We start from the raw sequence: 26644 nt of genomic DNA, 5'->3' as shown, positions 1-26644 counted from the left end.
TGCTCCCAGAGCCTTTCGTGGAAATCATCCTCCGTTTTGCCCAAAGACATTTTCTTGCGATTTCTATCAGGATTTATCCTGAGATTTGCACAAGAGTTTCTTTAAGGATATACGGCATATGTTGTCGCGGAGTTTCTCCTGGGGTTCCTCTTTGGACTTCCTCAGGAGATCTTCCCGGGATTTCTTTCAGAGTTGCTACAGGAGTTATTCGTGGGATTTCTACAAGAGCTCCTTCAAGATTCTTAGGGAGTTTTCCACGGATTTGCTTAAGGTGAATATATAACGAAGCCACACTTCGAATTTTCAGAAGCACAAATTTGAAGAACCGAGTGTTGGTTTTTGCTGAAAAGTTGATCGACTGGTCACCACTAGCGGGTCACCAATCGATCAACTTTTCAGCGCAATCCGTCTTTTGGTTCTTTTGGTTTGTGCTATTGAAAAATCGAGGTGTGGCTTCGTTATATATTCACCTTAAGAGAGAATTTTTTTTACAAAAAAAAAGTTCCAGAGCCCCACCAGAGATTTCTCACGTAGTTTCTTCCGAGATTTATCTCGGACCAGTTTCCAGTCCTGAGATGCCAATCAGATTTTGTCCTAATTTACCCTTAACTTTCTCCTAAGATTTTTTGTTTCGCAGTACCTTCTGAGATTTCTGCAGGAGCTATTGCTGTGATCCACCTGAGATTTATTTAACAAATTTTCTCGGGATTGTTCCAAGAGTTCTTTACGGAATCCCTACCAGAAATTGTCCCGAGATGCTTAATGCTAGTTCGCAAATACCTTCAACAGTTGCTCCCGAAGTTCTTGCAGCGATTTTCAATGACTTTTTCTCGAAATTTCTCCTGGGATAACTCACGAAATTCCTTGTAAGAAATTGCCGGCAAAATGTCTGAAAGAATCCAGGTAAAATCTTGAGAGAAACTCTTCAAAGACTTTTTTGAGAAATCTCGGAACTTCGGAAGAAATCCTGAACAGAAATGGGAGTCTTGTACCGACTTTTCGAACCCTCTAAGCAGAATACCCTCTTCGAATGAGTGTAAACAGTTTCGTACCTTTTAATTCCGCCCTAATTGCTTATCCCTTGACAGATACGCGTATTTCGACTACCATTTGTAATCATCCTCAGTGTCAGATATCCAGTGAAAATCCAGCGGATAACTGACACTGAGGAAGATTACAAGTGGTAGTCGAAATACGCGTATCTGTCAAAGGATAAGCAATTAGGGCGGAATTAAAAGGTACGAAACTGATTATACTCATTCGAAGAAAAGGGAGTTTTTTTCGGGAGAAAATGTTAAGGAAATTTAAGAAGGAACTCTTAAAAATTACGGAAAAAACTACAGCCAAAATACTGGGATGAAATCCAAGAGAAACATTGGAAAACTTCTGCAAAAATCCCGGGAGAAACTGATGCATAGCTAAACCAGAATACCATCTAGAGAAATTTAGGAAGGACCTTAGATTCATCCTGGAATCTAACAAGAAACTCCTAAAGCATATCGGGTAAACCTCTGGAAGAAATCCTGGGAGTGAATCTGGTGGTAGAAATCTCAGCAATAACACTCAAAAACTCTTAAAGAACACCGAACAAACATCGGAAAGAACCATTTATGGGATCAAATACGTAAACCCCTCTAAATGTAAACATGGGAAAAATAGAGAAAGAAAAAAAAGTTATTCTGGGAGAAATATTGTAATTCTTTGAGATAAATTCACGGGTAAACTACCCGAGAAATCCCGGAAAATGGTTTGGAGTAAATCTCTGGAGCAACTGTTGTAGTCTCGTGAAAATCACGAGCGTAAGCCCACTAAGAGAAATCCCTGAAGAAACTTTGGGAGACTATTGTGGAATGAATTCCAATGAATATGAATATGAAACTATTGGAAGATATCCTGGGAGGTGCCACTGTGTAGAAACCGCATGGAAACCCCCTGCAGGTATCTAGGAAGAACTCTGGTAGAAATTTCAGAAACAACTCAGAAATCCCGGAAGAAACACCGAAAACACCCAGAAAGATCTCTGGGAGTAACTCCGGGAGAACCTCCGGATGGAATGTTGGGAGAAGCTTCTGGAGAAAATCAGAAACAAACCTCGGCATTCATTCAAGAAAAAAACTTCGGGAGAAATCATGGGAAGAATTCTGTGAGAAACTGTGTAAGAATTTGATGGAAGACTCGGAAGGAATACAAGCAAGAATGCTGGATAGAACTACGAGAAAAATCTTCAGAGGAAGTTTGGAATGAATTCTAAATAGATTTCCTATAGTAAATCTATGACGAACCTCTGAAAGACATCCTAATCCCCAAAAGAGTTCTTAAGACCCCAGGATTCATTCAGAGATTTTACGAGTATCCATGGGAATAGTTGGGATCATGTCGGCAACAGTGGAGGTCGATGAATTTGGAATCGTCTCTTGCTTCATTCTTTGGACTTGCGATGCAGCTGTTGCGACCGATGATACTTCACTGGAACGGAGCTTGAGTTGGTTTGAATGCGACCTAATAAATAAGCTAATAAACTTCCTTCATCCATGCCAGTCGTCTAGTAGCACGTTATGGCTGAATCGACCTTGTAGACCTGCTGCTGTACACCTGTCACCTCTATGGAAGTCTTGTGTATCCAAGTCATGCTTTCGATTGAACTGCTTTTCATGGTGGAGATTGCGAATCGCTGGTTTTGGTTGATCATGAAGGAGATCCAAAGTTGTCCTCATGTTCCGATCAAGTATCAGCTGGGATGAAGTCTTGCCAGCACACGACTTGGGCTGGTCCGGTCTACTTGAAGGAAAGTCTGGAGCGTCTCCATCGTTGACATTGTTCTTCAGAGTATCAACGAATCGTTCCGCCTGGCCATTAGCCTACGCTGAGATCCGGTGGTATTGAACACCGTTTTATTTGCTAAGAACTACGAACGATGTGGGTTGTGTGCCATTATAAGAAACTTTGACGTTGGGAATGCTAAAACGTGAAAACAGCTCGTTCAGGACTTCGGTAACTTCTGCTGTTGTCGGAGATCGTACGATGCAAATTTCTGACCGGTTCGACGAAGCGCTAACGACTACCAGAAAGTACAAACCGTTGAGCGGGTCAGCAAAATGTGTTGACGTTCCTTGGGAGAATGGATAGCGCATCTTTCGCAACTTCTAACAAAATAAGGGCCCATATAGCCGAGGCGGTAAACGCACATGTATTCAGCATGACCATGCTGAGGGTGACGGGTTCGATTCCCGGTCGGTCCAGGATCTTTTCGTAAAGGAAATTTCCTTGACTTCCTTGGGCATAGAGTATCTTCGTGCCTGCCACACGATATACACATGCAAAATGGTCATTGGCAGAGGAAGCTCTCAGTTAAAAACTGTGGAAGTGCTCATTGAACACTAAGCTGAGAAGCAGGCTTTGTCCCAGTGAGGACGTTACGCCAAGAAGAGGAGAGAGGAACAAAATCGGAAATGCTGTCATCGATCCTTGGCCAATATACAAAACTGCGTGCAACAGCTTTCATCCTCTCCTTGTATTGATTCCCTCTATGGAGATACTTGAGGATACGTTGACGGAAGTTCTCCGGAATGATCAAGCTGTTAGACATCATGAGGCAGTCCTTTACTACTGATTGTGCGTCTCGATGAGCGAAGAAGAGGTGTATTAATTGCTGTGATGGAAATGTTTTCGAATTTGGAAAGCCACCCATGTTTGATGAACTTTGCCAGTTGTTGGAGGACTGGACATTCGAGAGTAGCGTCACGCAACGTGTTGAAAGTCACAGACACGTCTGTATTGCAAGGTAGATGTGGGCATCAGGGCACAGTTCCCTCTGTTTTTTTTTCCCAGGAGTTCCTTCTGAGATTCCTAAAGAGGTTCCACCTGAGATATTATCAAAAGCTCTTGCCTGGATTCTTTTAGGAAGTACTCCCGGGATTCTTCTAGAGAATCTTTCCTCGATTTCTCTAGAAATTATTGCCGAGGGTTCGTGGATGAATCTCAGATTGAACCTTTGAGGAATATCAGAAGGGATCCCGGAATAGTTAATGAAGAAACCCCAAAATGAATCTCGCAAGAAAAGTTGCTGGGTTAATCCTTTAGGAGAGTCTTCCCGGAAATTCTCCTGGGATTTTTTTTAGGAATTCTTTCTGAAATCTTTCAGGAATGCTACAAGATCCCTGAAAAGAACTTCTTTCAGTATTCCTCCAAAAGCATCTCTGGGATTCCTCCTGGAAGTTCTTCCGTGATTTTTTCAGAAGCTACTTCTGGGATTGCTTCAAGAATTCCTTCCGGGATTCCTACGGTAATATCACCAGGAACTACTTCCAGGATTCCTGCGGAAACCCCTTCCGGGATTCCTCCGCGATTCCTTTCGGGATTCTTCCGGGATCTTCTTGCGGGTTCTGTCAGAAATTGCTTCTGGAATTGTTTCATTAATTTCTTCTGGGATTGCTTTGGAAACTCTTACGGGGATTCCTCCTAAAACTTCTTCCAGGAATTCTTTAAGAAATTGCTTCCGGGATTCATCTAGAGACTCTTTCTGGATACGAAGGGGGAGTAGTTGTGGCATAGTCAGCCATGCTTTGTACCCGGAAGCGAAACGTAGTAAACAAGCAACCGGGAATCATCAAGGCAACTTTGTATGTTATTTTGTTGAACAGTTCATTCCATTATCTGCTATCGAATAAACCAGTTCATGTTATTCCCTGAATACTATACAGACCAAGAGTTCCGTCTGGAATTTCTGTTGACCCTTCTGAAATTCCTCCGGAGATTCACTCTGAAATTCTTTTTGATGTTTTTAGTGGTAATCCTCCTGGAGTTTATAAGGGAATTTTTGGACCATCTCGAGGAACTTCTCCATCAGTTTTTGTTCATGGAATTCTTCATGAAACTCTTGCAGGATTACCGCAAGGAAACAATAACAAGTTCCTTCTCATTTTCCTCCAACAGTTCCTTTCGGGGTTCCATTTTGCGGGAATACCTTCTGGAAGTCGAAAATAATCTCTTTATATGGAAGACATTCCATAAGAAGCTATTAGAAGAATCTCGGATGAAGGATTTTTGGAGGATTCCTGGAGGAATCCTGGAAGAAATCCCTTGAACCAGAAGGAATCTCCGAAGGATTCCTGGAAGAAGTTTCTGGAGGAATCCCAGAAAAAACTCCTGGAAGGATCCAGTTTGAACTTCTGAAGGAATCCCAAAAAGAATATTGGATATAGCTCCCTGGGGAATCACAAAACGAAATCCTAGAGGGAATAAGATGGCAGAGAATCCACGTGAGGAATTCCTTGAAGAATCCCAGGAAAAACTGCTGGGTAATCCTAAAAGGAGTGATGTTGAAGGAATCTAGGAATTATTTTCTAAAGAAATACAGCAAAGTGCAGTTCGAACCATCAGATCTCTTTTTCTGCTTGGAACCGATTGCGAGTGGTTGGGGCTTCGTCTGCTTGACGGCACAGATTGAGCTAACCGATTTCCTCTATTCCATCATGACTGTATCGTGCTTGAGGTTCTGCAGGCGTTGGCACTCGAAAATTAGTGATTCCAGGGTGGATTCACCTTCTGTGTTGGCCCCTAGCTTGGACACAAATCTCGTCCGGATGTCAGCGTCCTTTGAAGATCGCAATCCGCACATGAAGATCAGGCTTTTTGTCGAGCTTGAAGTCTTCACTGCACCGGGTCACAGTTCCAGTATACGCTAGAAAGTCGTCCGCTTCGTTCTTGATAGTCTGGAAACACTTGTACCGCTCGCTGAACAAAAAGATTCGGGTACCGTACAGCTCCTTCAACTTCTTCCTTTACCAGAGATTCTATAATGAATTCCGGGTTGGTTGATAACCGTATGAGTCCTGAGATTTCTGTTAGGGGGTTTTCAGCTGCTTCTTTTCAGTATCGCTATCGATAATTTTCCCGGGATTCCTTTGAGTATTAACGAGAACGAGAAGAATTTAATTTTGAAATTTCGGTAGAAACCCCCTAAAAATGGGGACAACTAAGAAAAACTTCTTGGAGATATTTCGGGTAGAGGTATTTAGGCTGTACAGAGAGGAAATCTCAAAACTGAGAGATATTCCTGGAGGAATTACGGGGGAAATTACCCGAGTAACTTTAAGAGAAAGCCTTGGAACTACTTGTGCAGAAGTTTTTCAATAAATCCACTAAGATAAATCCCGAAGAAACTTTGAGAGAATTTCGTTAGGATCTCCGGAAGGAATCCTCCAAAAAACTTTGGGATCAATACTATGAAAACCTCTGGAAAAAAACCCCGTGAAAAACACTTGCAGAAACACTAAGAAGACCTATGGTGGAAATCCCAGAAAGGCTTGGAGAAATTCCAAAAGAAACTTCTGCAAACCTCCAGGAAACATCCCAAGATAAATTCAAGGAAGAACTTCGGAAGAAGTGGCCTGAAGAATTCTGTCAGAAATTGCGTAGAAATCCAAGGTTTTCCGGAAGGAATTTAAGGAAGAATTCTGGATAGAATATTCATGGAAATTCTCAGAGGAATTTCTGAATAGATTTCCTAGAACATTTCTTTACAAATCTCAATACTTCTGAAGTAGGTACTAGCAATTAAACAGCGTTTTTTTTAAGTAAATAATATATTTCGCGAGTGAACTGGACATTTGTCGCATTTTGACCTTCAAATATGTGAAAATATTCACAATCTTACAACATAAATGGCTAAAATCATTAACTTTAATAGTTTTTAAGATTATGGACCTCTAATTTTTGTTAGTGAAAAAATAAGAACATCAAGGATACATTGCAGTGGGTCATTTCACCCAAATGGCGCGTATTAAACCGATTCCCCCTTAGCATCATATAATTCTCATCTCTGCCGTTGGTTGTCGTAGCAACCCGCATATGCGAAGTGACAAGTGAACGCGAAATATTAAAAGCGAAGAGAGAAGATTAACCCGTCTCTGGCAGGCGAAAGATTGCGCACAACGGAGAAAGAAATCAGTGCAGTGCAAGCAGCCAGCGCGCCACCGAGGAGAAAAGAGCCATCTCCGACTTCGATCGTTTGTGTTGTTGTGCTCCGTGTGTGAGTGTGAGTGAACGAACGATCCGGTGATCAAGTAGTGGAGCTTTTTGCTGTTGTTTTGGGAAGTGTGTGGGACGACGGCCAAGAGCCCCTCGAAGCAGGAAGAAAAGTGCTGTTTCAGTGATTTTTCTGTGTAGGAATGTATATATTTCTTCTGAATCGAATTTGAGTCCCGTCTGTCAGCAGTGATCGTGGGTAAGAATCGAAGGAGATTACCCGCGGTTGTCAAGTGACAAGTGAGTCAGTGAGCGAGAGCACGACTGGCACATTGTGGTGAGATAGATGATTCTCAGGTGATCTCTCTGTATCTGGATGCCGATTCGATTTTTTGCGTTGGAAGACCAATTTTTCGTGAAAGATCGAGTAACGTTCGTTAAGAAGCAAAGTGGAGAAACGTCAAAACCTGCCGTGTCGGTTGGACACACGTACACCAAGGCATGATAGAGAAGAACCCTAAAAGCAACAGTCATACACAATTCAGAATTTAGAAATTACCCACTAATAACAGCGCAAACAGAGACGAAGTAGAAGCAAATAACCCAGAGTCAGAGACGTAGAAAGAACGAGGAACTGACAAACTGCCGCCAAGGGCTACAACAACAACAACAACAACACACAACAGCGTTCAACATATCAACTTGAGAAGCAAGCAACTACTCTACTAGCAACGGTGAGTGAGAGCGAACAGGCGGTGACGAAGATGCAGGTGAAGGAGGGCGCGGGAAGATAATAATAACAACCACACATCTCTCTTTCTTCATGTTGGGCGATGGGTTGCTTGGTTGGATTGCCGCGCCGTCAGTTGAAGTCAAGTCGAGAAAGAACGCAGCAAAGCAGGCATTGGAAAACTTGAAAAGACTTATTAATCCACTTAGCGGTGATGCTGACTTTCTCGTGTTTTAAATTGAGTCCGTTAAACGTTGACACCGACGTGTGATCAGAACACCATTATGCTGGTTTCAACCAAAAATGACTTTTGTTACTTGAATTTTAGCAATATCTTTCCTAAATTTCAGTAATCTCGTTTAAAAACAAGTTTGCTGAGCGCTCGGTGGTGCCAATCTTGATAAAAGAGCAAGTAAAATTGCCGAGATTCAACAACAATTGTGTAAAAGTCTTAAATGTTTACAAACCCAACAGAAAACTAATATTTCAATGTTTTAATCTATCAAAATACACAGAACATTACAAATGTTAGGAAAGATAATGACACAAATTGACATCACGCAATGCCAAACTTGAATTGTGCCCATTTTCCCAAATGGATACAAATTTTCGAGTAGAGTATGATGAGGAGTTTCAATTGATTATTTTGGGCTCTTTAGCCTATCCTGGAATTCTGTTAAACTGATCGCTTTCTTGTTTGCAGTGCTTCCATGGCTTTGACTAGTACTTTTTGTCCAGAATTTCTAATCCTGATCAGGCACCCAGATTCGAGATTTACTACTTGACCTGTATAAGTTGATGTTCGTGTTAGTCAACGATTCATATCTCTAGGACCTAATCGTTGCCCGAAATGGCCTTAAAGTAGGCAATTATAATCAGTCTGTTTCTCATGAGGCTTTATTACGCCTGAGCGCTATAAATGTTTAGATTGAAAATTGAAACAAGCAATCTTTTCACAATTACAAGCAGAACTTGTGACGTGAGGAATGCACAAACATAAAACTGTAACATATTAAACAATAATTTTGTCTTATTTGTGTCACATTTAAGGAGAAACTTCAAAGAGTACCAAAATGGCTGCCACAATGGCCGACTGGGACACCTACTCACGTTTTCAAGAGCACAAATCTAAAAAAATCGTAAACAAATGCGGTCGATTTGGAAAAGCTGCCTCTTTTTGCAAGTGAGCAAAGCCAGGATAATCAAGTGCGGCTTTATTCGACGCTTCGTTCGTCAAATTTGTGCCTCTAAAGTTTGTATGCAAAACTGCAATGGGATTTCTTGATGTTTCACCTTAAGGGGATCAAATGCAAAGGGATGTAAGTGATAAATCCTGTTTTTGAGTAAATAAGGGTCAAAGTTTGAAAGTTCAAAATAATCCTAAAAATGTCCCGAAAAGTCCCGAAATATGAAGAGTTATGCAATGCTCAACTCAAAATCGACAACAAGGTCACTTATACCATACCCCTTGGCATCTGGGTCCCTTATTCATTTTCTCCTAATAAAAGCAAATAATCGTTTGATCATGAACATCTCGTGAATCGTGAACCGATTCGTTCGGTGTGGTGTTCAAGTACGAGAGCAAAAGGAGAGTTTCAGAGGAACTCCAGAGCAGTTTTTGGAATTTTCAAGCAGTTTCCAGATGGGTTTCAGGGGCGACTAAAGGGATTTTAGGGGCGTTTCGTAAGTGTTTCAGTAGGTTTTAGAAAGCGATTCAGGAGGTTTCGGTATTTCAAACACCTTTCAGGCACGTTGACAGGAGATTCAAGGACGTTTGAGAAGTTTTCATGAACAATTGAAAAGGTTTGAGGGGCGTTTCACGAGGTTTCAATGAGTTCTTAGGGGCGTTTCTAGGAGGTTCGGGACATTTAAGAGTTTGAGGAGAATCTTTAGGGAGTTTCTAAAAGGTTTCAGGTTCAACGCGAGGGCGTTTCAGAGAGTTTCAGTGGATTTCAAAGGATTTCAGGGAGTTTCAGGGACGTATCAATGGGTTATCTGGAGCGTTTAAGAGCATTCCGAGGTGGTTCCAAAGGAGCATTTCCGAAGGTCTGCGGGGGTTGCTCGAAGGTTTCAGACGCGTTTCAGGGACTTTCGGGGCTAACAAGGAGGTTCCAAAGAGGTTTTGAGGGGTTTTAAGACGCTTTCAGAGGCTTTTCTATGAGTCTCAGAGATGTCTGAGGGGCCTTCAGAGAGGTTTCAGTGGTGTTATTGGGAGTTAGGGAGTATTTCAGTGGCTTTCAGGATGCTCTTTAGGTACGTTTGGGTGCATTTCATGATTTTTATTTCGGGTAGATTCATAGGGCTCCGAGGTTTTAGGAGCTTCGGTTGTTCCAAAGACTGAAGGCATCAGAATAACCATAAATGCCCCCTGACTCCTGAAAACCTTCTTCTGAAATCCCTTTGGAATCCTCTTTTCCTCGGAAGCGCCTCTGAAATCCAATGAAGGCCTTTTAAAATTACTCTGGAACCCGAGGACTTCAGTAGATTTCAAAAAAGTTTCAGGGTTGCTGAAACGCGAGGACGGTTCATGAGATTTCGAAGTGATTTCAGGGGATTTTAGCGACGACTCAGTTGGTTTTCAAGGGCATTCCGAAGTGGTTCAGAAAGCATTCCTTAGGTCTGCGGGAGTTTGAGAAGTATTTTAGGATCGTTTCAGAAGTTTTCGGGGGTTTTGCGGAGTTTCCAAACATATTTTAAGGGGTTTTCAAGGACCTATCTAGAAGCTTTTGGGGATGTCTCAGAGGACTTAAGGAGGTTTTCACGTGCGTCCTGAGGATTTACTGGGATATTTCAGTGAATTTCATGGTGATCTTTCGGGACGTTTGCAAAGTGTTTCAGGTAGATTCAGGGTGGTTTAAGATACTTTAAGTTGCGTTGCAAGAGAGCTTCGAAGGTTTTATTGGTTGTTCGGCCTCAGAACACCAAAAAATGTCCTTGTAACCTTTTGAAATCCCCCTGGAATCAACCCTCTTGAAAACCTTCTTCAGAAATCCCTCTGGAACCCTCTGTTCCACAGTTATCCACACGGCTATGAAGCCCGTTTCATGACGATACAAAGCGTTTTGTGAAGTTTCAGGGAGTCTCAGGAGATTAAAGTTTAAGTGAAGTCTAATTTTGAGAGATTCATGACATTTCAAAGCGCTACAGTGCATTACGGGGATTTCTGTGGGGTTCCAGAGTAGTTTACGGAGATCTTAGAAGGTTTTGGAGGTTCTGGGGTTTTGGGGCGTTACTAGAGAAGTAAAGAGGTCTTAGGAAGCTTCAGGAAGCTCGGAGGAATGTAAGGGAAGTGTACGAGGGTCTCAGGGGAATTTTTCTGAGGGGTTTCAAGGCGTTTCATTACATTTTGGGGGATTTTAGAAGGTTTAATGGAGCTTTAGTAGCGTTGAAGGTAGCTTACGAAGGTCTTAGGGTGATTTTTCGAGGAGCTTCTAGCCGTATCGAAAGGTTTCACAGGGCCTTTTTAGAATTCATGGAAAGCCTGCTGAGGTCTCTGTCTGAGAGTTTCAAAGCGTTTCAGTGTAGGTTTCAGTACATTTCAGAGAACTTAAAATCCCCAAGTAGTGTTTAATGCGTCTCAGGTTTCTAAGGAGTTCCAAGATGTTTTAAGTGGTTTCAAAGAGTTTTGAGTATTTCAGGGGGTCTCCAGGGCTTTCAGAGTTTAAGAGAGGCTCTCGAGGGGAGGGTGGGAGGTGTTTCAAAGTGTTTCAGTGGATTTCAGAAGGCTTTAGCAGTGCTTAGAGAAAGTCTTTGGTGGTACCGGAGGGGTTTCTGGGGAGTTTCACTGGGGAGGCACTCTGATGATTTCAGGTGGCATTCAGGGGCGTTTTACAGTGGGATTAAGTATGAGTATGAACTTCATAAGTTCATAGTGTGTTTCAAATGATTACTAGTTATACATGGAGATCCAATGCCTTTGCTCATGGGAGTTCTTGGATGTCCTTAAACTTCTGTTCGTTCCAACTTCGACTAGCCTTGAACGCCCTTCTCGGCAGCTATCTTTTGACCCTTTTCCATTTAGGTAGGTACCGTTAACCCGTAAAGTACCAGGACGAACCAAAAATTTTCAAACTGCTCGTTCTCAGCAGTGCATTGACCGATTCTCAAAAACTTAGACTTTTATTCAAGGGGAATAGTTGTACTAACTTTTACTTTCGGTGCCGCCCCGCGAAACCCCTCCCCCCTTTCGGGGGAGGCAAATATGTCTGTGTTTTTTTCCTATTCTTCTGCTAATTTGAGCAAATGCTTCAGGTTTTTCAGTAATTTCGATAACCAGCATCCAAAATCCTAGAGGTAACGCGCTTGGTTATCACTCAGATGCTCCAAGTTCGAATCTCTTTCATATTTTTGAAAACTTTTTTGTACTTAGTGCACTTTGGCAGAACATTTTCATGGTTTTCTTCGACCAGCATGAATTTAAAGTACACAAATTGCTCCACATCCAGATCTCCGGACCTCAAGGCATGCAAGGACATCGTTTGAATAATCACTCTTGCACTGCTTATGAAGAAAAATCATGGGTGGGAAGGGCTGAGCTGGGAGGGTTTCCGCCGTTCATATTTCAAACTATTTTGAGACCTTCGTGCCACCATACTATACGTTTGCATAAGAGGACCATTTTACGGATTTTGCTGGTCCTACGATGGGTCTATCGCTCTTTGCCCTTGGTTCAGAAAACATTTCAACCACTTTATTCGTTTGTGGATCTTGAATGAAAATAAACGACGTATTCTAAGAAATCATTCATACAGCTCATTCACACAAGCGTAAATAAAATTGCAGCGATTTAGACTAATTTCTGAGATGATCTTTTTACACATGTACAGGATCAACCGTAGAGTCTTCCATTACTTGTTCCATATAAGAATCGAACCATTGATTTCGTTCCTCTAACATGGATTAGAATAATCTTTGTAAAACCGGTTTGATGCAGTTTTCGTTAAATGACCATTTCTACGGATGCCCAGGTCTTCAGATAGGCCTATATGTGTCCACTTTGGTACAGAGAAAATCGAACGGATATTCCCGAGAACCAATATGTGGCCACTTTGGTCCATTACACGATCAAACCATTGAGTACGGATTAAGTACAAGAATTTTGATGTTATTGGAAAAAATACAGCTTTCTAGGCGAATTTTCATCAAATGATCAGTTTTACGGTTGTTCCAGATCTTCCGCTGGGGCATTATGTAGCTACTTTGGTCCATAACAGGACCCAACCATTGACTGCTTTCTTAGATCAATCATTTTGACGGTATTAGAAAAAAATCGCACCGTTGCAGATGAATTTTCATCAAATGACCATTTTTACGGATGTTCTGGATCTTGCAGTGGGCCAGTAAGTGGCCACTGTGGTCCAGAAGAGGACCAATTTAGTAGATAGGGTCTTAGCCCGAGAATTTTGATTGTATTGGAAAAAAATCGCATAGCTCTAGAGGAATTTTCATCAAATGGCCATTTTTACGGATGTTCCGGATCTTCCGGTGGGCCAATAAGTGGCCACTGTGGTCCATAAGAGGAACGAATCATTGACTATGGTCTTAGACCAAGAATTTTGATTGTATTGGAAAAAATCGCATAGCTTGTTACGTTTAAGTTTGATTTGGGCCCGTATCACTATTATTTGTTCAAGATAGAATAAAAGAGTTATAAGAAACTATGAAAAACAACACAAATGAGTTCACCATCTCGCTCCGTGCATTTTCGAGCGCTAACGGCCAATTCGAATCACCTCAAGCAATTATACCGACAATCGCTCCAGTCCGACAACCAAACAGCTGTCATTCGTAGTTTGCTTCCCACAGAGCGAACCGCACACACACATTCTCGCTCAAGCCTTGGTCAGCGGGAGGCAAAAGAAGTCCCGTTGGAGTGAATTGGCAAACGGCTCATTTCGAACCGACCGCCATCGTGAAAAGTGTGTTAAAAAGAACGCGCCGCGGGTGAAAAGTTTTTGGGTCCTACGGAGGTGGGCGCAACGAGAGCATTTAAAAGGAAGGATACCATTTGCCAGCTCAGCAAGGGCGTTCCCGTTAAGATATAGATTGCTCTCCACGTCAAAAGCACGTCCGCGAAAAGGACGCGCCGAGTCGCGCAGAACCACGTGCGCAGATCCATCAGGGAACCGGTGTGGTTAGGCCTGGCTGGGACTACAGGAAGCCGTGCTCCTCAGAGCAGTAGCATCAAGAAAACGGTCGGGGTTCGACGAACCGACGCTTGCTGATCCGGACGGAACAAGGCTCGCTCCACGAGGCGATCGCAACGAGGTTAGGATCGGCGTCCCAAATCAGATCCCATCCGGTGAGTACTACCTGTCTAGCAAGAAGAAGGCCCTCATATTGATTTTCGCCGTTATGCTAGATATCATCGTCCGGAAGCTGTGGCAGCAAAAGTAACACGTTCAGAAAGCGTACTTCCGTGAAGGAAACGGGCCTCCTCGACAGAGTTGGTTCCGTGGACTGAATACTAGGCGGTCAAAAGTCGGCATCCGTGGGCGGAGAGTACGCGGAGACACAAGCGCGTCCAGAAACGAGTCCTTTTGTGCTTTCCAGACAGGGCGACAGCGATCGGAACGGCGGTGTAGGAGAGGACGTTTCTTGGATCGGAGTCGTGACGGGGCGAATGTTCATCGGTGAGTACGACCCCGTTCGGAAAGGCGAAGTATAAGCAAACTAATCTTACATTGCCCTCAGACAAATCACGAGAGCGGTCAGATCTGAGACGCAATAATCGTCAGTCGGAACACTGCACGATCATCGGCCACTACCCGCCCGGACCTAGGCGGCGAATCGGCACGAAATCGGTCAATACGGTACCTTCCGGGACGAGATAGGAAGATCCATGGTCGCGTCAGCGTCAACCAAATCAACGCAACGGAAAACCCCTTTTAAGGGTAAGGCATCCATTTCCAAGATTGTCGGTCGGAGCAAAACCTAACTTTCCGTACGACAGGGTTTTCTTATTGACTGTCTTTCAGTTTCGGCGCAACCACGACAAACCGAGTTCGTACCTCTGGATCGATCGTCGGATTCGAACGTCCAAAGCAGATTCCGAACCTGGTCGGGCACCGGGGGTCAGCCTGAAATCAGCATGAGCGGACGAGCGACGGATCGTCCCACTGCCGAAGGGGCGCGTAAATTGTCGGGATTCGATGCGGCCAGAAGGTGCTAGTTCCGGTACCGTGAGTACCCTTCATTAGACTTAAGCGAAAATGAATATGTTTAGCACCTAAGAAAGTCAATCAAAGGCCTTTGAGGGTAGGAAGTTTAGGAAGGAGGAGTACAAAGATGTTTGGCAATACAGATTGTTAAAATGAACTACACGTTTTGTGATTTCGTTGGTGTCTTGGCCCTTTAGTGTCTGCTTTGTGTTTCGCTTCGGTAGTTTTCGCTCTGCCCCTACCGGGAAACTTGCAACAAGCTGTAGTGGAGTTTTCATCAAATGTCCATTTTTACGGATGTTCCGGATCTTCCGGTGGGCCTGGTACTCTTACATCGAAACCAAATGGTCCCCAACAATGTTGGACACTGTCATGCAACTAAGTTATACTTTTCCGGTGGGATTTTGGATGCTGGTTATCGAAATTACTGAAAAACCTGAAGCATTTGCTCAAATTAGCAGAAGAATAGGAAAAAACACAGACATATTTGCCTTCCCCGAAAGGGGGAGGGGCTTCGCGGGGCGGCACCGAAAGTAAAAGTTAGTACAACTATTCCCCTTGAATAAAAGTCCAAGTTTTTGAGAATCGGTCAATGCACTGCTGAGAACGGCCAGTCTGAAAATTTTTGAGAAAGGCAAAATTTTTAAAAAAGGCAAGTGATTAGCTGATGCAAAGGAAGGGGTCAAGACTTTCAGATGTAAACTGGGGATGGTCAGAGGGATTTCGAGGACATTCATTGTAACAGGGATGGTCAGAGGCGTTTGCAGGCGTTTCGTGGCGTTTCAGGAGGTTTTTTAGAGCTTTTAGGGGGTTTCAGAGGCTCTCAAGTGAATTTCACATTGAGTTTATTGGGGTTTCACAGGCATTCCAAGGCGTTTTATGAGTTTGCAAAAAGGTGTTTGAAAGATTCATAGGCTCTCCGGCAGGGATACCATGCTCCTCAGAGTATGTGCAAGAGTGGGCATTTTCAATACGAATATGTGCTGCACAGTGTATATTTTTTTGTGAAACGGAGGCGTTTCAAAGCGTTTCTGAAACGTTTTTTGGGGGGGGGGGGGGGGGTTCTGACCCTCTTGAGTGAGTTTTGCTTAGTTTTCTTTCATAGGCGTTTCAGGTCGTTTCAGGAGATTTGGAAGCGATTATAAGGGGCTTCATAGGTTCGCAGGTGAAATTCATGGAGATTTCATGGTTTAGGAACGCGTTTCAAAACGCTTCAAAGCGTTTCAGGAGGTTTCAGAGTGTGTTTAAAGGAGCTCCAGAGGCTCGTAAATGAATTTCAAGGAGGTTTCATGGGAGTTTAAGAGGTATTTCAAAGTGTTTCAATGCATTTCAATGTATTGCAGGGCATTTTAAGAGGTTTCATAGGGGCTTCTGAGCCTCGCAGAAGAATTTCGCGGAGGTTTTCTGGGGATTTCGTAGGTGTTTCAAAGCTTTCCAAGGGGTTTCAATGCGTTTCAGGAGGTTTCAAAAAGGATATTAAGCGGCTTCAGAGGCTCTCATGTGAATTTCATGGTTTCATGGGGGTTTCAGAGTTTCAAAGCATTTCAAAGCGTTTCAAAACGTTTCAAGGCATTTCATGGCGTTTCAGGAGGTTTCAGTGTGGTTTAAGGGGGCTTCAGAAGCACGCAGGTTGCATGAGCCTACAATTCTCCAATAGACCACTGATTATAATTATGCTTGTAAATCAGATGGTCTAAACTCCAGGGAGTAATCGGATACTGCAATACAATCATAGAATCTACCACTTGATAGAACATGGATGTCTGGGTCTGTAAGAGTATGAACCTCATTCCTACGCTTCGATTATCCTTACTCAAGTTCTTGGAAACCCTTAAAGAATAAATAAAATCACCAATTTGATAAACCATAGTTACCTGCGGCTGTGTGAATATGAAACTTAGTCATAAAGCCTATACTCAATGGAGTTCTTGGAGACCTTCAAACAGCTAATGAACTCATCACTTGACAGCACATAGTTGCATGAGTCTGTGTAAGCATACATTTTATGCATAATGCTCCAATAGATCACTGATTACGCTTGTAGGACCGATGACCTAAACTCCAAAAAGTTTTCGGATACTTCTATACAAAAATAGAACCCACCACATGAGAGATCATAGCGACCTGATGCTGTTTGGATATAAACCTTAGTCATAAAGCTCTAAGAGACAACAACTACGTTGGTAGATTCGATGATCTATACTCAAGTGAGTTCTTTGAGGTCCTCAAACTGACAATGAATTCACCATTTGACAACAAATTGTTACGTGATGTTCCAATAGATCACTGACTACACTTGTAGATCAGATGGCCTTAACTCCAGGGAGTTCTCGGATACTCCTATACAATCATTGAACTTAACACTTGATAGAACATATATGCCAAAGTCTGTGTGAATATGAACCTTATTCATAATCCTAATAGATACAACTAGTAGCTCTCGCGAATTCGATGATCTTTACCCAAGAAAGACTTAACCTTTCAGGACGCGCGCCATCAAGCAACCGAAACTGCACCGCGGTCGGGCTGTATACGACGAGCGAGGTTTTTTGGTAGTGTTGTACTTTTTACAACAGCGCGCGTCCTCAAGGGTTAAAGATTCATTTAATTTTCTTTCGAAAATTCGTTTTTTAGTGAACGAACATATAGCCTTTCAGTGCACCTAGGTGCACAAGAAAGACAAAACACACATTCTCGGCCCTTTTTTCCCGGGCTCTTGTTTCACGTTTCCAAACGTTGCTGGCTGGTTGTTGAGTTGTTGGGTTGTTTGAAGTTGGACTCCGTGGGCTCCATGCGATCCCTCTGGATCGAAATGCGGCGATCAACTTGAACAAACACACAAGCAAGCACCATCATCATCAGGCCTGCCTGTGTTCTGTGCTGCCTGGCTGATATGGGAGCAGCATTCCCGTGTATGGGATCGGCGGGTGTGCTGCACCATAACGAGACCCGCCATGCCATGGACGGACGGACGGTCAAACGAAATGACGAAGTCGTCGTCGTCGGTGAACGAAGAAGCTGGGATGTGGAAGAAATTGGAAAAAGATTGGAATTTTTTGCCTTCTGTTTCTGGTGGTTCTCTCCTCTGCATCCTCTGCCTCTCTATGTCGTTCAGTGTGGATGGGTTTGGATCGAACAGAACGGCTCGAAGAGCACCAGCATCGGCCTAAAAGGCAATCCTTGATGGTATGGTTGCGGTGAGGTACCACACCATCATCAAGGTAAGGTCAAGTAACGTGTTCCACCCGAGAGCAAGCTAAAGGCACGGAACGGGATGAGATGGGTACATTCTCGGGTCGAGTTTTGAATCAGTTAGTTTCAATATTTGAGCTGGTTGTTAGAGTGGATGGCGTTACAATGGGTCCATTACTTTGCGATAATTTTTACTGACCCCGAAGGGATTCTAATTGATGGCGGCATTACTTGATTGTGATCGCAAAGTTTGTTTGGACACAGTCCTCGGTGTTCGTTAATCAGTATAGACTCGCTTGTCATATGTCGAGTATAGGGGTATATGACTTAACCCCTTGAGCCTTCTATCGAAAATTTGCTTCCTTTTTTGAGTCCACTACGGCTACTGCGGCTGTCCAGTACGAATAGCTCCGCGTTTACTGCCTGAGTAAAATGGGCCCTGTTTGGTTGATTGCCACTGATGTTACTGAACTAGATCGCCCCGCATAGATTGCTCATACTTCAAAGGGGAACACTGCACTGTGTTGCGTGACCAATTCGAAGCGTCCAAAATCCGAGTGTGGGATGCCAAGCCATCAACTCAAACAAACCTGACCCAGCTAGACAGCGAATAAACAATATTTCAATCAACACCCGCTCATTCACTCACTAAGCAAGCGTTGATGACGAACTCGTCGTCATGGTTTTAATCTAGTTAGTAGAACGGTTAGTTGGTTAGCCAACCAACAGTGATTTTGGCAGTGTCGCTACATATTGGGAAAAAATCATCCAATAATAACTTTCTTGATTCAAGAACCTACGCAATTATGGATGGCTTATTCGAAAGCAAATTTTCCCAAGAATTGATTGATGACCGATTGATTTTCGAGCAATAGCCTTGATGCGAGGTTAACCCCAATTACGGTGCCGTACTACTTGGGCAATTGCTGGTATTTTTGGGCACTTTTTCGCTATAATTCGATCAATTTCAAACTAATTGACTTAATTTTTTTTTTGTCTATACGTATCTCACCGCGTGCAAAAAAATTTAGCCAATTGGTTCAAAATGGACTGAGTTATAGCAGGAAAGTGCCTAAAATAGAAGACTTGCTGAGGTGGTCCCACTTGCCAACACAGTTTACTATCAAACTTATTTGTTCCTCTTTAACATTTTTTATGCAATTCAGTATCAAAATTTCAAATTTATATGACTCATTTCAGTATCATAATTACCATTTTTTCCGAACTGGTTCATTATGCAACTGTGATGAGTTGCATAATGAAAAATTGTTGTATAATGTTCATAATGCAACTCATTTGAGTTGCATTATGAATATTATGCAACTCAAATCAGTTGCATTATGAAAAAAATCATTGCATAAAATTTTGTATGGAACTCGTTGCAAAACTCGATTTTTTCAGCACTCTTCGTATTTATCCAACTTGGCAAGCCTCGTTGGATAAATGTACGACTCGTGCTGAAAAATTCAACTTTTTGCAACTCGTTACATAAATAACTATTGGCACATTCAGGTGGCACAGCTAACACTTTACAGCTTTTTATTTATCACCGACAAGAGGTTTTCCACATAGTTTTTTTTTTTAACTCCGGGGTGTATCTGGGAGATTATAGGATCTGAAATCCCAAGTAATATTTTAAATTTTGTTCTGCCCATAATGTATTTTCCTAACCAGTTTTATAAAACTCCCAATAAAACTGATTCATACATTAACAACAATTTCCGGCTGAATGAACCAATCTCGAAAAGGGTTTACAAACCGTATTAAGAATAGTTATAAAACTGTTTTAAAATTTTGTTGAAAACATTGTACCGAAATTTCGAACCCTCTAAGCAGAATACCCTCTTCGAAAGAATGTAATCAGTTTTGTACCTTGCAATTCCGTCTTCTAATGCTTATCCATTGACAGATACTCGTGTTTCGACTACCACTTGTAATCTTCCTCAGTGTCAGTCACGACATACAATATCATAAGGCAGGCTAGTTATTGCTGACTGCACCCCAAATTGGACTGACACAATAGTGTGCACAGACCTTCAAAGTGTGATTGCAGCGCAGGACCACGTCGGATCAAGTTGAGGTCTTCGGTGAACTTATTCCTTGTAAATAGGAATAAGTGCACCGAAGACGTCGAGACGATCCGAGGCAAAAGTGCACTTTTATCACACTTTTTATGCGTATCAAAAAAAGTGTGATAGTCCAATTTGGGATGTAGTCTGCAATACCTATGTAAACATAAATTTTGTGTGTAAACATGTGACGTCATTCTTATCATTCTTTCACTTTTGGGCACTCTGACAGATCTGGGATGTGCATGACATTTGCGAATTAGTCATTACCATAAGTTATTACTTAAGTAAAACGTGTAAAACTAGCAAAGGGTTATCAAAATTTTAGCGTGCAATCGTTCGAAATTACACAACAACGCGGAGATAGCAAATAAATCAGTAAGAAATTGTGTAATGCATAAATTTTCAGCACAAACAATTTTGAACGTGTTTTTGTTGTGAGCTATGGGGATTTTGCCTTTCGCTGGCCCCCTGTCCTTTCACGATGATCAAATTGATGTGGAATACTAGATCATTTTGTTCACGCCTTTGAACGATTTGAATTACGTCATTGAAAACTGTCAGATTTCTGGAATCTATTACCTTCTCCAGTTATCCAATTGTTGAGAGAGTTTATTTATGTTGATATGCTGTGACAATGACAACATATTATCAATTCATTGCTCATTTGAACAAAACTAATTATTTTCTCTTCTCGAAAACAGCCGATTCTCCATGTCTCGATGTTCTACAGCTCGATATCTCTCCCTATCTCAATGGTTTGATTGGTCCTTTCAATCTGTATTTTTCATTTCTACATGTCATATTCTTATCTCGATATTGCGGATTATTAGCAAAATTTCTTCTCTCTGCGGTACACGGAGAATCTGAAAAACTCAAAATTAGGTACTTTTAAACTCAATTTTGAGTTCTTTTTCATCTCCCTTTTCATGCGCTCTTTCTATTGTTGTCAGAGAGTGAAGAGAGAAACACCCCAACTTTTGCAGTTCCGTGCGTCAAGCCAACACTGAGTTTCTAGCACAGTACTCAAATTTGAGTAAATACAACCTAGTCGAAATTTCGGTTGGGTGAAAAAAACTTAAAATTAGGTATTTTTTTCACATGGAAGCAAGCGGGAACAACCCAACAAAAACATCGATTCCATCAACTCAAAATTGGCTTGACGCACGCAACCCCGAAGTTGAGTGGAAAGAACTCACTTTTGGGTAGTTTCGTCTCTCCGTGTAGGCACTGCGTTCAACCGCAGGTGTCAAAGTCCTACCAGCGGCGTCATGGTCGCAATTTTTTCCGCAGTCAAGTTCGCAGATTGTGAACAATCCTCGGTACTCACTTTACGTAATTTATGTTTAGTCCCTTACTGTCAGAGCTGTCAGATCAGTGTAACACGCTAAATAAAATTTACACAAAAGGCAATTTACACGGAAAAAATACACGGTTACGAATATTTATTGGGTACCGGACTGGTCACCGAAAATTTTATCGTTTTCTTTGGTACATCGAGGTCTTGAAATTAGTCTATGGTCCTACACTGAGCGAAAACCCCCGCCATAAATTGAATGATTTTTGCCTCATCCGAGCCCCATGCCTATGTTCAGTCAAGATTAGGATGATTTTCGTTTAATGCAGCTTCCTTCAAAATAAAAACAATGTGAATGGCAATAGCCTTAAAAATGGATGATTTTTATTACTTTTTAAGAAGCCGATAAATGAATGATGTTCATTCCTTTTTCCGATTTGTTTTGATTGGGGATTTGTGTTTATTTTAAATTTGTACCAAATGAAAAGAAAAACAAACTACACCAATTTTGAAAGGGTATTAAAAAGAATATATTTAAATTTAGATTTATCAGCACATTTCATTTTAAACATTCACTATAAATAGTTTTACAATCTGCGTGCGTGTGTTGTTGCGTAGATCCGTTGCGAGCACGGGACGTCAGGACTACGAGATTCTGGAAACAAATTATCAAATATCGATAGTTTAAGGAATTCTATAATGCAAAAAGGATCCTAAGACAATTGCTTACCTCTTGAGATGTCTAATTGTCGTTAATAGAATATTGTTTCGGGATTATTAAAAAGAATCCCTCCGGAAACCAAAAAACTCGGACTTACTACAATTCGCCAGCACTAGTTTTAACGAATGACAGATGTAGGAGTGAAATTGGATGATTTTCGGTATGGAGAACAGAGGGAAATATTTTCAGATGGTTTTGCAATGATTGTCAATCACAACAAACCCTAAGCGAAAAATCATTTATTAATTGGGTCAATTATAATTTCATAACAGGATGATTTTTGTTCACATGAACGCAGTTTAATCATTCTGCTGCGTAATCATTCAATATTGAGATTCTTTGGATTTGTGTCGCATCGAATGACAAATCATTCTTTGTACGGCGGGGGCTTTCGTTCAGTGTACCGCAGCTATGAAAATCATGCTATAAGCTATTTTACGAGACATCCTACCGGTGGGCCGCTCATTGTTATTGACAATAACTTATTGTTTACATTTGATGTTTTTGTTTTCGCGAAAAGTAGCATAACATGTGGTGAGCGCCTATCAGATTTTTTGTGGCAGAGATGTTTCGGTTTCTAATGCGGCATGTATCAAACCCCCGAGCTGTATGATCACAGACAAACAGACGTATCACTTGGAACAATGTGCGATTGAAATCATCGTCACAAAAGTATAAATCTGGAGCAACATTTGAAAAGGGCCCAAGAGGTCTTGTGTCTTTTTTCTAAAACGCTCCGTAGGGCATAACAGCAGCCCGCCCACACAAATGAACACCGTTATCCGAAAGATCGATGTTTGCTCTATCTGATAACGGTCTTAGTTTTTGTGAATAAACTGAGGAGGGCTAAGGAGCGACGTGTGAAGTCATTGTTTACCAATGCTTGTATGCCCTTTTCAAATGTTGCTCCAGAAATGCTCAATGCTTATTACGCTGTGTTACGCAAATCCACTGAGTAGATGGCGGTAGTGAGCAAACGTCAAACAGGAGCAAAAACGATGCAAGCGCCATTAGCGAGAGATTTGCGAACTACAGAATATTTGAATAATCCGTTGAAAACGGAAACGATGGGAAGTGGGTAGAGTGAGACGTCTGTTTGTCTGTGGTATGATGTCACTAGCAGATGAAAAAAACATCCCCATGGTCTCCGGATATTAATTATAGTGGGTGGATTGACGCATTTTTGCAGATAAATGAACCCTGTTTATTGGATGGGTCCGTATCACATGTAATGCTAGCGAAAATGTAAATAAATGGGCCCACCGGTTGGACTTCAAAACTGGTAAACATTCAAAAAACAGCTGATTTGAAACGTCTCATAAAATGCCTTATTATTGAAACAGATGACCAAATCAAAGTATGCTTGCGAGGTGAAATGCTTTGAAAACCAACAACAAACCTAGGGTAGGATGCGACATGTGGTCAGCCAATTTGAGACCAATTTGCTGTCAAACGGAGACCAGTCGTTGGGAAACTTCGGGTTTCAACCGAGGGGGACGACTCTTCCCGATATCCTAGATTTTAAGCCAAAACCTACAAGAAATCACATTTCTTTCATCATTTCAACAAAACTGAAGAAAGTAACAAAAAATCGATCAAAATCAGCCATATCCGAAATATCCGATAAAATCGATTATAATGTTGGCTTATCCACATAAAATCGAACAAAATCGATGCACATCCCTGAACAAAAATGTCAAATTTTCTCGATTTTGTTTTGCTCTCCCTGTCCTTCCGGATGGAGCTTGTTTATAAACAACAGCTGATCACGGATGTGACTGTTGTTTACATAGTCTACGCATTATTTTAATCCTCAGTTTGCCATTATGTAGCAAATAAATCTTCTCAATAACATGCATTTCCCATATTTCCGATGTGATCCGTTGCTGCATTCGCTAATTCCAGCAATTCCTGCTGCTGAGCGACCAGCTGATGGCCGACGCCTCGGTCGACGCAGCCGATTGTTTACCTGGAAGAGTTGTCAAAATTTTTGACGTGGCGTCGCGACGTCGCAACACATTAAGAGATGTTAGCCGTTTTCATCGCCTATTTTAATCGGTTTTCGAACGATTTTTTCATTTTATTCGATTTTTTCAGATATTTTCAATTTTTGTCATTTTGCTGAAAATAAATAGCATAAAACCGATTTTAACTTAGAAAATGGAAGAAAATGAGAAAAATCCGATAAAATCGAACCGATGTTCAGTATAATGAAAACAATTATGAATAATTCAGAAAATCAAATATAATTACGGCTTATCGCACGGTAACTAAAGCAAATTCATTACTGTCGACCCCCTCGGTTTCAACCGCGACGACAATATCCTAGCAACAAACAATGATCATCGGCGTCATATTTATCCAAGGTACCCAAGGCATCGCTTGAACGGATCGATGATACTTCAGTGAAAATCATTTAGGCGTGTCTACTCAAGTCAAAATAAAATTCCCTGAGTTTTTCAGGGTTTTTCCAGGGAAGAATTATATGTAATTCAAAAATTAGCGCTAATTTTATAAAATCATAGCTGAATTCTTCCAAGAACTTTTTAGACAAACTCTTTCGAAATTAAAACAAAAAATGATTAAGGAATACTTCTAGAATTTTATGAGAGTAGTTTTGGGTCACTTGCAAGAAATTGCTTTATCATTTCCCAAAAATTTAATTTTAAGTGCGAACGGGACGGTCGAGGAAATATTCGCCATTGCTCTGTTTTTACTAAGATGGTAATCTCAGCTTCTACTTCATATTTTGCAACAAAAACCTATCATCGTGTATGCTCACTTGCAGTGCATATGCTGATTGTTTTTCAGCAAATTCAGTATGATAGAACTCGAGATTACCATCTTTAAAATCGCGAGGCAAATTGTTAGAAAAAGAGGCAAGATAGGAAAAATAATACGGCGTCCCGTTTCACCTTAAGAAGAAACGACTTTAAAACGCCAAATAATCAGGTAAAAACATTCAGGAAAGTTCCACAGACGATAAGACCAATAAATTTCTTACACATTTTTGAAACTGAACTTCGATGTTTGATCTCTGTGCTGGTGGTGTAGTAATGTTGAGATTTCGAAATTTTATCCATTATTCTTTCTTGAATTCTTTCCGGGATTCCTTCTTGGACTTCTATCGCAATTCCTGCTTTAAATTCTTTCGCAGCTGATCACAGAACTCTTCCCACGGGATCTTCGTTGAATTTATCCATTAATAGCTCCTTCCGGGATTTTTACGGTGCTTTTTCGGGGCTTCGAGAGGTGTTCCTTGGGTTTCTACCAGAGTTCCTCCCAGGATTTCAGCAGGAGCTTTTCATGGTTTTTTTTTTTAGTAATACCTCCTGGGATTTTCTCCAGAGGTATTCCCGATATGCTTCCACAGTTTCTAGCTGGATTCCTACCGGAGATCTTTCCAAAATGTATTCAAAGTGCCTTCAGTAATTTTTCTTAGTGTGATAGTTTTTCAATAGTTTTTCTTGTTATTTTTGCGAGCTTTTTGTAAAAGCACTTCCGGAGTTTTCTGACTTTTAACTTGGATTTCCTCGCGGGATTTCAGCCGTAGTTTCTCCTGGAATTTCTCTTAGAGATTTTCAGAGTTTCTTCTGCAATTTCCTTAATATTTCCTTCCAGGTTTACTCCCAGAACTTTTTACCGAGATGTCCCAGTTTTTCGGTGGATTTTTTTTTCCGAAGTTCCTCTCGAGATTTCTTCAATATCTCTAAGGGAAGTTTCTCGCCATATTCCAATTCAATTTCATCAGTTCAGAAGACTTTCCTGAGAAAAACCTCTGCATGAACTCCGGAAGCAATTATAAAGTAATCCCGATAATATCTTTTCAGAATCTCGGTACAATTTCTGGCGGGGGCTCCGAGAAGAGCTCTTGGAGTAATCTCGAGAAAATCTGTAAAACAAATCTTAGATGGATTACTGCAGGAAATCCTTTAAGCAATTACTAGGAAAAGCTGTGAAATAAGTCCCAGAAGAATTTCATGAGAATTATCAACTATAGTTCCTGCTGAAATCCCAGAAGCCTCTCCTGAATCAAATCAAGAAAAAAAAAAGAAATGAAATTCCAAGGTGAATTCAGAAAAAAAAAACTCTGAGAGATCCCAGTACTTACGCCGGAGGAAATCTTCTGAGCGAATTCCTGGGAGAAACTCAGAGAAATCTTTCGTGACACTTCGAAACAAATCCCACAAGACTTTTGAAAACATCGCAGTCGACACTTCTGTAGAAGACACAGGGGCCCATATAGCCGAAGCGGTAAAAGCACGGGTATTCAGCATGACCATGCTGAGGGTGACGGGTTCGATTCCCGGTCGGTCCAGGATCTTTTCGTAAAGGAAATTTCCTTGACTTCCTTGGGCATAGAGCATCTTCGTGCCTGCCACACGATATACGCATGCAAAATGGTCATTGGCAGAGGAAGCTCTCAGTTAATAACTGTGGAAGTGCTCATAGAACACTAAGCTGAGAAGCAGGCTTTGTCTCAATGAGGACGTTACGCCAAGAAAAGAA

The 26644-nt window shown here is 41.6% G+C and overlaps 1 protein-coding gene across 9 annotated transcripts in view; it reads left to right on the top strand.

Moving 5' to 3' along the window:
- The window catches only part of LOC109426167 (interference hedgehog-like), a 282604-nt gene that overhangs the window by 3112 nt on the left and 252848 nt on the right, over positions 1-26644 (top strand). For 8 of the 9 annotated variants that reach the window (XM_062860332.1, XM_062860334.1, XM_062860330.1 and 5 more), the window contains exon 2: positions 6840-7700. The gene's annotated coding sequence lies outside the window, so the exon portion shown is untranslated. Of the gene's footprint in view, positions 1-6801; positions 7701-26644 lie in introns of all 9 variants that reach the window. The other variant, XM_062860333.1, reaches the window with a different exon arrangement.

The sequence above is a fragment of the Aedes albopictus genome, chromosome 3 (assembly GCF_035046485.1).
Source record: "Aedes albopictus strain Foshan chromosome 3, AalbF5, whole genome shotgun sequence".
NCBI classification, from domain to species: Eukaryota; Metazoa; Arthropoda; class Insecta; order Diptera; family Culicidae; genus Aedes; species Aedes albopictus.
This window is presented reverse-complemented; position numbering and strand designations above follow the sequence as displayed.